Below are 11,992 nucleotides of genomic sequence, written 5' to 3'. Positions count from 1 at the left end.
TATATCTAAAGAACTCCAAAATTTAAGTGACATAAAACTAACGGAAATAAATTGGGCATCGCATGGAGCGCTTACCATTACTAATTTTTAATTACATACTTATTACTTTCATGACCCTTCGCTTCTTAGCAATAACAATATCAATGAATACACAATAACTTTATTCTATCCAAAGTACTTTTAATAAGAACCATTCAGAAAACAAATAGTTCAGACAAAAATTTGTGGGGTTAAAGAATAAAAGAACATGTAAAATGCATTTGATTGATCTTGGTTGTTGTCGGTCTATCATTTCTATATCAAGAACTAATTTATATTGTTACAGTAACAACGTTCATGCTCTAGTTGGATACAAAAGAAAACAAATGAAACAGGAAGGTACATATACATGTTTAATTTGAATACATGTATTTGCCTTCTAAAAAATCGTTACCCTTTTATTCAAAACTATAATTAAGTGAAATATTGAAATAATAATACCATCAATAACTAATATTTTTATGACAATGTCGAATACGATCTATGTTAAAAAAACATATTTATGCTATACGCAATCTATATAGGTAAATCAATTCCAAAGTTCCTGACTAGATTGTCAAAGAGTCATATTTCAAATTGACTATTACCAGATTTATCATACCTTGTCTGTGATAATCATGCTCATTACTTTTTTATTTGTTAAAGAAAATTTTGTAAACAAAAGCAAAACAAATAATGTTGAAAAATATTTTTTTAAAAACGTGACCGAAAGTATTAAAGCTTCTTGTCCACAATCAATTTGGGTGAATTTTTTCAACATGTTCATTTCCACCGAATTTGACATAGAATGTATATATGACATTGAAAAATGATAAAGTGGGTGAAAATGAAAGTTAGATATTGGTAAAAGCAAGAAGAATGTATTAGTTCAAAGCGTTGAAACAGTTTACTACCTTCTGCATAATATCTTTGGTTATTTATAAGAGTATTTTGCAAAAATGTCAGTGTTTGTAACACTAGTCACTTTCAGAGTACTTACATTTTATTGATTTTTGAGAGAAATTACTTTTCGCCTAAAATTTATGTGTTAGCTCTTTTAAAAACAATGATCGTGATGGCGTTTGAATTCGTTGCAGAAAAATGAAAAAATCTCAAATCAATAGCTTTATATAACCATTGGGATACATAAAAGCTGTCTAACTACGGTTATATAGTATCATTTAGGGGAGGGGCCTTTGTGTACTAGTGGTTAAGTACTTAGACTGTAAATCACTTGCCCCCTCATCACCTGGCTTTAGGTGTAGAATCATTTCGTGTTAAAAAGCCTTTCAGTCCTCGACTTCGCTTACAGAATGTCTGTTGTTCTTCCAAGATATCCACCCGTGTTTGAAAAACATACCCAGAGGAGCACGCACCTGGGGTCTTTCTCCACCATCAAGCTGGAAAGTCTCCTTACGACCTATAATTGTTTCATTGTGACGTTAAACCCAACAAAACAAAACAAAAAACAGCTATTCCCGATGGAGCACCTGGGGTCTTCTTCTACTATTAAAAGCTGGAAACTCGCCTTATGACCTATAATTGTATCCTTGAAACGTTAAACCAAACCATAAACATTACTATAAGGAGTTTTAAATCATAGAAATAGTGCCACATTTATTGAACGTTTTGTATAAGAGTGAAACAGTAACAGCTTCTGGCGCCTTTCATAAGGATGCCACCTGAGAATTTCGTCATTTCTCATGCATATATCGGCTGTATAGATGTTGCAGCTGAAACTTGTTTGTTTAAAAACATTGATAGAAATTTTAATGAATTACTCCGGGGCTACTCTGACCTAATTTGATTGCAGAAAACATCTTCACTTGACATTTGGCGAAGGATAGGTTTATAGTCACAGTAACATAATTCAGGTCAAATGATGACATTTCAACTTACAATTGTGGCTGGAGGCCAAGTGCCCTCTGGCCGTTATTTCAATCTCGAGCTGCACCTGGATAAAATTACTTTCCATAATGAATACCTTTCTCTGCCTGAAAAAAAAATCAACAACTTGCGCCGAGCAAGCCTCGGATCCAAAGATGCGAGTGGCAGCTGCTTCGTAATCAGCTGCCTTGACGGCACTTGATTATGCTCGTTAAGATGAAATATGCCTTGCTGATCAATAATATTACGGTAGTCACACGGCTTGTTGGTGACCGGATACGGGATATACGCTGTCGGGGAAATCAGCAACAAGCCAAGTAACACTTTTATCTTGTCACCACATTTATTGACTTAAGACATTACTAATTGTTTAAAAAAATCCTTATCTTGCAAGCTACTTTGTACTGCAAGATTTATATCTGAAAGAAACCGTAACTGGACAACCGAAAGATAAGTTGTCACAAAATGATAGAGACTATAAACATGCAAACTGATGGGCTATGTTAGTATTGAGACATTTTGATAATAAAAACAAAGCTACTTACTGTGCGGACTGGAATCTTGCTGTCATAACTGTTTGGTCTATAACATCATGTTTTGTTTATAGTTGATTAACACCAGTCATAAAAGTACACAATGATCTCTGTTTTGACTGAATCACAAAACACATAGGTTATGAACTGGGTCATTAAAAAAACACTGAATACTTTATGTTCTATTTTTTGTTAAGTTTTGAAAATCATCCGATTTCTTAAGGAGGTAGGTTACCTTAAAGAGGTAGGTTACCTTGTTACAAGGGTAAATTCAGATTAGTTGAACCGCAGCATGTTTTTGTATTTCGTGTAATATGAAGTTTTAACTGCTACAATCTCAATTTCGTTTGTCTCTGTCCCTTCAAATTCAATTTTTATCCAGGTTTGAAGAACATGACCCCCCAAAGGTATTTCATATTGGAAGAAGAAGGAAAATACGGATATTTAACACTTTTCAGTGTATTTTAGTTTCATTGATATCCGTAGAAGTCTGCATAATTGATAATTTTACTGTTATGCACGCTATCTTTCTAATATAAGTTTAAAATGTATATATCGCGGGGCTCGTGTTTCCATGGTAACGCATTTTCTCTCATTTTTAAACAACTATGTATAAAAATAGGGGTTTTCGACGACTTCAGTGCCATTCTGTTAATGACCAACATGAAATATTTGGGTAATATTATTAGCAAAATACCAAGCACTTTACATGGTACCCTATTTTTCTTAAATTTTAAAGTAACCATGGCAACAGAGATGTTTAAAATAGCTTATATCTTGCTGTTTGTCGTAATTTCTTCAAAAAAATATTGAGTAAGATTATCTTTCTAGTTGATGTAGCTTTAAAACATCTTATTTCTAACGTAGGTTACATTTTCGTGTTATTTGCATTTATTCAAACAAATTTCACAGCTTAGAATACGTACAGCAGTACCCCTCGTCTGCCATTTTTCATGGAAAAATCGTTCAGCGTGCTGCTATTATTCTCATGGATATTGTTGAAATGAAAATAAAAAGCCGAAGCTGTGTTTCTTAAATAGACCAGTGTCAACGCTTTTGAATTTTACATTTAGATACATAGGTCACGGGCTTCGTTTCCATGGTAACATCAATTCAATTCAAGAAACCACAATTTTCTACTGAAATTTGAACAATTTTAGATCTTAGTTTTAGTATGTAAGTAACAAATTATCAATGGAACCTGAAAAATAGGTATTACAAATCAAACTGCTAGACTTTTTATTTGAAAATGGCCGTAACAAGTAACCTTTCACCCAACTATATTCCAAATAACATTGGTTGCCATCATCCATTTTCTTACATTCCGCATAACATTACAATATAACTACATAAAAGAAGCAACATATTGATTATTATTCAGAGCAAAAGACTCATAAAAAATATTTCAGCAAATAATGGTTATTTGAAAATAGTTAACATAAAGAAAATGTACAGAATTACGTACTTTCAAGATAAAAGCTATTCATTTTGCGCGGTAACTGACACGTAACGTCATGACGTCAATGACGTCATTTTAAGGCAACATTGTTTTGAAGCGTTTCTGCTGCAATTTATTCATTATTTCTGCATTATTAAACCATAAAGCATCAGATCGAAGACAAGTTCATGATTTGTTTTCAGAAGAATGAATATGCAAACACATTTAGTTTGTCGTAAACGTCGTCGTAAATCGTCACGTTAGCTTCCGGTTGGACATGCGCACATACAAATATGAAGGTAACCTACCTCCTTAATATGTGTATGTGCGCATGCCTAACCGGAAGCTAACATGACGATTTACGACGACTTTTACGACAAACTAAATGTTTTTGTATATCCATTCTTCTGAAACAAGATCACAAACCTGTCTCCGATCTGATGCTTCAGGGTTTAATAATGTAAAAATAATGAATAAATTACCGCAGAAACGCTTCAAAACATTGTTGCCATAAAATGACGTCATTGACGTCATGACGTTATGTGTCGATTACCGCGCAAAATAATAGCTTTTATTTCATGTACCATATAAAATGCTTGGTATTTTGCTAATAATATTACCCAAATATTCCTTGTTGGTCATTAACAGGATGACACTGAAGCCGTCGAAAAACCCGCTTTCATACATAGTTGTTTGAAAATGCGTCACCACGGAAACACGAGCCCCGCGACAAATACATTTTAAGCGTAATTTAGAAAGCTAACGCGCATACTAGTAAAATTATCAATTATGAAGACTTCTATGGATAACAATGAAACCACAATACAATGAAAAGTGTTAAATTTCCGTATTTTCCTTCTTCTTTCAATATAAAATATCTTTTGAGGGTCATGTACTTTAAACCTGGATAAACAGTTTACTTGAAGGGACAGAGATAAACGAAATTGAGATTATTAAATTACACGAAATACAAAAAGTTGCTGCGGTTCAACTAATTTGAATTTACCCTGGTAACAAGGTAACCTACCTCCTTAATAAAGAATAGATTAAATCCTTTATGGTGATTTAGCTTATAAACAACATAAACTCATTAATATAATCTCCCTATCTCCCATACAGAATTACTGTTCCTAATACTTCCGACTTTTATGGCTTGTACGAGATTTATATAATTGGATAAAAAAGGGCAATTAAACATCAAATTTACTCTCGAACATAAGAGAATTGTAGCTGCAGGTATAAAAATCTGACTTGAGGCGTCTACTCCAGTACAGTATTTTATAGACTATCACAACAGCTATCTTTAATTGACGTGTGGCGGACGTATAAAGTCTTTAAATAACTATCACAACAGCTCTCTTAAAGTTTCATGCGGCGGCCGTACAAAGTCTTTTATCAACTATCAAAACAGCTGTCTTTAATTGGCATGTGGCGGCCGTATAAAGTCTTTTAATAACTATCACAACAGCTCTCTTAAAGTTTCATGCGGCGGCCGTACAAAGTCTTTTATCAACTATCAAAACAGCTGTCTTTAATTGGCATGTGGCGGCCGTATAAAGTCTTTTAATAACTATCACAACAGCTGTCTTTAAGTTCCCCGTGGCGGCCGTATAAAGTCTTTTATTGACTATCACAACAGCTATCTTTAAGTTTCAAGTGCGGCCGAATAAAGTCTTTTACTTAACATCACAACAGCTGTCTTTAAGTGCCATGTTACGACCGTTTAAAGTTTGTTATTAGATATCACAACAGCTGTCTTAAAATGCAACGTGGCGGCTTAATAAAGTCTTTTACAACAACAGTCTTTGTGGCATGTGGCGGCCGTATAAAGTCACTCGTACTTGGCCTCAGTTTTATCATATTTTCTTGTCTTTTGGAATATTGGAATTTATTAAAGCTTTAACGATAATAGAGTTCCGCTTAAGTCAGTGCCCGGGGCCGTGAAGGGTATTACACATTTTATTATCTTTCATGAACAGATTTAATCAAACCGAATATGTTACTTTGCTTGGTTGCATTCTATGCCTCATAAGGATCTTTTTTATGGATTTATTGTTAATTCATCCCCAACAGGCATGCATTCCATTCAACCCCAAGGAAGAGTATGGACAAGAATCAAAACATATCATGGTATAATTCTCCAATGTCTAATGGCGTGGTTATCTACAATTCAGTTCGTATACAGATACAACCGTCATAGAAACTATCGCAATTTCTTTTCCAGGGAATAAGAAAGTGTTGTTGTAAAAACTTAGTAGCGATAAAAAGTAGCGATAAAAAGGTTAATGTTTACAAAGGAACCTAGGTTATGTGCTTTATAATCTCGGGGGAAGGTAGACATAATAATGGCCTTGTAGATAAAACATGTTTATTTCAATGCTTGTTTTCTGAGATCGGGCCAGTAACAAAGGAAAGTATCTTTTTTTATACGCTTTCATTTCCTTGTGATTTTTTAAAAAAGATTCAGAGATATATACTGTACTTATACAAACTAAAATAACACATCATAGTTTAAAAAGTGTATGGCTTTTCCATAATGGTCATCTACGCGTACACTACTTGCAGTATTTGTTTCCGTGAACTTCTACCTGCAGATTTACAGTTATGATTAGAATTTATCTGGAAACAATATCAATTATTTGGTTTGTTAGTGACCCTCCACGGAAATATGTGCGGCCAGTATAATAAATGTGGGTGGGGGCGAGTCGTTAGCCGAGTCCTCATATTTATCACACTGATCCCTCATATTTCTGTGGAGGGGTACTAACAAACCAAGTAATTGATTTGTTTCATCGACCACTTATATATAGTGTAGATGAACATGACATCTTCTGACCCTCCAGAAATTCAGCGGGGGGGGGGGGGGGGGGGAGGGGTACCAGGTGACCATCTTTTAACCAATAAACATACTAGAATCTTATGGGCTGTTGTAAAACAATGTGAATTATTGTATCGGGGATACTTCGTTCTAGTGTGTAACCATAAATATTTGAGCTCAGCTCAGCAATTACTTTTTCTGGGAACAATGAACATGCTAGAATCTTATTAGGGGCAGTTGTAAAACAAAACAATGTGAATTATTGCATCGATCCGTTTGACTGCAGTATTTATAAATTCATTAATGATACAATATGTGAAAACAACACACAGCATTTTATATCAATTAAAAATGACGTATTTAGGCCAAGTATCAAAATTATTTTGTAAGATGATTGTGATCCTGTTATGTGGATGTATCTGTTTATAGATACATGTGTAATATCATATTAATTATTTTCTAATTTTAATGAGATTTTTTCAAAACAAAGTAACTTCGTTGTAGTGTGTAACCATAAATATTTGAGCTCAGCTCAGTTGATACTTTTTCTGGGAGGTTAGATTTGTGGAAAGTATGGTAAAACATAGATGCATGTCCTATATCTAAATCATATGATAGTAATGCGTAAGTATACTTACCTTAAGTCTCGAGGTAAAACACCAGTACTTTTAAATTTGATAGACAGTACAAAAGAATTGTTTGTAGAATGTTTCAAACATTCTGTGTCATATAAACGTTCTCAAATACGGGGATACTTGTATTTTAAACAGGTTTTGTAGAATGTTTATTATTTTAGATTCCCGATCCTTGTACATGTATTTCATTTACCATGTAATACAATGTGCATTAGCTCTTCTACACGTTTCAAAATTTGACAACAGCAGGTATTGAATCGATCTGTGTATTGTATTTGTGTTTTCATTGTTGTGTTGATGTCTAATGTGCAATTGTATTCCCTGGTTTAGATGCAGCTTTATCTTTTATTTACATAGTGAGAACCCATGAAACCAATACTTCCCCCAAGCATATCTCGACCCAGTTGAGAGACAGATATCGGTCACAATTACAAGTAATAAGCGACTTTCACTACATAAGACATCTTCATTAACTTGGAACGTTTTCCTGTCATTTGATTAAAGCAATTTTTTAGACATGCCATAACTAGCCTTGATATGTCCGTCATTGATAGAAAATATATCTTAAAAGAATAACAGTTGTCAGTCGTATCAATTAGTTTGAAAATATCGAGAAATACGGAGAAATATTTGTTAGCATAAAGCTGAATGTTATTTATTCGCTTGTGTGCCGACGGAGATATTAATTATTCTATTTCGTTGGCTTGTCTTGTGATAATTAATTACTGGTAAACATATATCAGAAAGCATTTAGCAAAGGAACTTCTAAGAAATGTCGTAGGTGAAGTCGTTTTATTTTCATTCAATTAAAGTGTTCTTTTTTCCGATTCATTATTGAAACGAAACGACACAAAATCATTAATGCATGTTGGTGTATGTTCACTGATATCGCAATACACGGTACATGGTTTATATTAAACAGTTTACTGGACAAAAAGCAAGCCATATGTTCCATGCATGTAGGACAATGTTGGCAAGTTACGTCTTCTTTGGAAATAGTCTTGCTCATAGATATTACAGTAAACGCCTAGGCTTGTTTTCTTGTCCTAAGAAATGCACACAATGATCTTTTTTGCCAGAAAGCTGAGTACTAAGAACGATCATTGGTATAAAGGAGTATCATTTACGGCCCCTACAATATATTCAAATTGCTCAATGGCCTCTGTCATTGTTTGACGTTTTAACAATAAACCTCCAATGATTGGAGTTATTCTCTGTACAAAGGCACATTATATAAAAGAAGATAATTAAAATAAAAAGCAAGATAGAGTTATGGTTCTTTCACACTGTACTTTCCCAAAATAGTATCTGCCATTGTGTTAAATCTTAACAAAATCCCTTCAATAGAGGAGTTATGCTCCATACAAAAGTTTATGATCAAATAAAAAAAGGGAGACGATTTAAAAAAGTAAGCAAGATATAGTTATGGTTTTTATTCAATGCACTTTTTCTCAATGGTATCTGTGTGAAGTTTTAATAATATTTCTGCAATATGTTTGGAGTTATGTTTCGGACAAATATGTTATGCGTAAATCTTACAAAGAGGGAGTTAAAAAAGTAAGGAAAATATGGTTTTTGTTCACATCACTTTCACACAATGGTCTCTGTTTTTGTTTTGCTGCAATAGTTTGTAGTCATGCTCCAGACAAAAGAGTTAGTAGTAAACCATAGAAGGAAAAATAGCTAAAAGTCTAAATAAAAAGTGTTGCTTACACGCTTGGAGACAATATGTCTCATTTACCTTTCGGCGAGGGGGTGGGGGTGGGGGTGGGGGGTCGTTGGGGAGGCGGGATAACAAGAACTACAATTACTAACATTAAAAAAATATTTCTCCATATTATTTTTATTTTGATCACGTAGGTTTTGTCTCATTTTGGGTTCTGGGTTGTCAAAAAGTTTATACTGCAGCAGAAACAGTTGATTATTTACCTTTTAACTACCACACTGCCTAATTAGCGTCAATGCATACATACAGTATAAAGAAATCAATCGTCATACAATGATGGGAAAAGGACAAAATGTATCTTGTAGAGAAATATATGATATTTAGTTTTACGAACTTCAGTTTATTTCTTTCTTTAGATTTTACGCAATCCTTACAAAAAGATACCTCTGATATCTCAAAAATAATTGAAGGGGATAGATGTGGTTTTATCAACTTTGATACCGGTCTGTCGTGCAGGAATGTGAATTAAGTTGCAATCCAAACCGGTGCATACACTAATTCCAAACCGTTAACAGTTTTTCATTTACTTGTATCCAAACCGTTACACACTAGATACATGTGACTGACTTTGGATGGTACTTTTTCGCAAACATACTATACTTTTAGTTTAGAGACCGATGACAAGATATGTGAAAATGTTTCTTCTTTCTTCTTAACTCATTTTTCTGACAATACAATTACAAGAGTTTTGATAAGCTCATTTAAAAGTTTCGTTTCCGCTTCTTGATTGCCATAATCTGCACGTTTTAATCACTTACTAACTTGAACTGATATGATTTGATCTTTTTATATCGAATAACTTGCACCTTAGAATGAAAACTGAAAACATAGTTTTTTTTATGTACAAAGATGTGTTAAATCGTACAAAATATCGAAATTTACGTGATGTTTTTGATATTTTTTGCTCGGGAGAGGCCATATTGGACAGATCCAAACACACGGCTATCGGAGTAGTTACCATACAGTGTTTATGTTAAACGAGACCAGTTGACTTAAGGTGATATTATGAGTTTGTCGTTCCAGTTATTGCAATATCTCAAGATATTTACATTAAAAAAGCCAAAAGATATGTAATATCATAAGACGTTGTATTACAGGTAGTATTTTGCATGAATCACAGAACAATGATAAATGTACAATATGAAGATCCGCGTTCAAAGATCACAGACTCCCCAAATCCTAACTAACCCTATGGTATCGTATGAATGTGTATATGATAACCCCCCCCCCCCCCCCCTCCACACACACACACACACACACCGTGAAGCATGTAGACAAGAGGAAGAAATGAGCAAAACACAGTTTGGCACCGCTTTGGAGCGGTCAGTGGCAAAACACCACTGGCGAGATTAAACAGGTAACTTATGCACAAACCTTCTTTCTCTCATCACAAGGCATAATGAAGACATTGCTATCTGGTCACGACTTTTGATGGGATACATGATCTAATGATCACACTTTTCAATGACGAACAATATGTTATATGAATTAAAAACTAATATGACCGTCATGGGAAAGCTATTAAGTGCTAAAATGACCAAATGGTTATAAAAAGACAATATGTTGCACGCTTTAATTAAAGCTTATGCGAGTAAGACACTGTCAATTTCTGAACAATAGGATAACGAGAAGACAAGCATAACTGTTTACATTACAAATACAAAATGCATTTTAGTTTAAGTCAGACTGATCTTCGTAAAGTGAATTGTTACAGCTTGGCTTTCCTTCTCTGTGTTCTTTGTTTCTATGATGTTCCATGTACTCTATATGGCAAGAATGACTAAAATGTGTGTGGAATTTAGTACTTATTATCATTATTGTTATAGTCAAGGTTAACAGAAACATATTTTGTAATATCTATGGTAGATATAGGAATTAATATATAATTCTTTGTAATACTAGTATATTCAATGTATACCTCTACAAATAATTTCGTTGGTGTTTAGTCACACTGCAACATTTAGGCCAAATGGTATGCCAAGCCAGTTCAAAACCCAAAGTGGTGAAAAGCAAGTAACTTGACACCAGTTTCTGAAATTTCCAGGCAACTGAGCACCCATAAAGTTACTAACTACACCCTCTTAATATACAGGAGGTTTCAGTCTTCTTGCAAAGCTGATAGCTACTTTTTCAGAAACGTACAAGTTGGTTCGCGAAATTGGGCATACAAATAGGAAATCCTACATTTACTTAGTTTACGATTTTGCTCAGCTGAGTTAAATGGTTACTTAGTGTGATCATTGTACTTCTTATACTTCTGTGGGAATAAATAAGTTAAAGTTAACAACGGAACTTCAGTAATATGTACTAGGTGGCGCGAGGGGCGTTGCATGTTTCGTTACCTCCCGCGAACAGACTGAGTTAAACTATTCTATTACTTTGTGGCATTCTGTGATTCCAAATAATCTTCTCATAAATTGTATCATTGTAATAAAAGACCCATTATTATATTATACTATAACTAAAAATATCTTAATGTCAACTTATGTTTTTCGTGTCTCTGGGGAAAGGCAAATAATAGAAAATCGTAAGTATAATAGTCTTCTTCATTTTTGAGTTGTTATCGTGCTTCAAAAAGCTAATCAAAGTACTGACATATTTTAGATGAACTGAAGATGAAATCTTCTTGAGAAGTAATGGCATGTGACAAATTAGACACTTGACAAGTATCCAGATAAGAAATGTGGATACTACTTTATCTTTGACATAGATATTTTAAACCCAGTCATCTAAAGACCAGCCATTTTTATCTTATGGCTTTATAGTATCTTATTTCTACTTTATGAACGCCATCTGATTGATGTTTCTGACGAGTATAACTAAGGTTTCATCATTACAACCTTTATGCAAAACGAAGATATGTTTCATCAGGAGCTTTTCTAATTTGCTCTCAATACAATGACATTCTATTGTTCCTTTCGTCTGAATGAAAGTATA

The sequence above is a fragment of the Mercenaria mercenaria genome, chromosome 1 (genome assembly GCF_021730395.1).
Source record: "Mercenaria mercenaria strain notata chromosome 1, MADL_Memer_1, whole genome shotgun sequence".
In the NCBI taxonomy this organism is placed as follows: Eukaryota; Metazoa; Mollusca; class Bivalvia; order Venerida; family Veneridae; genus Mercenaria; species Mercenaria mercenaria.
Note: the sequence above shows the minus strand (reverse complement) of the source record.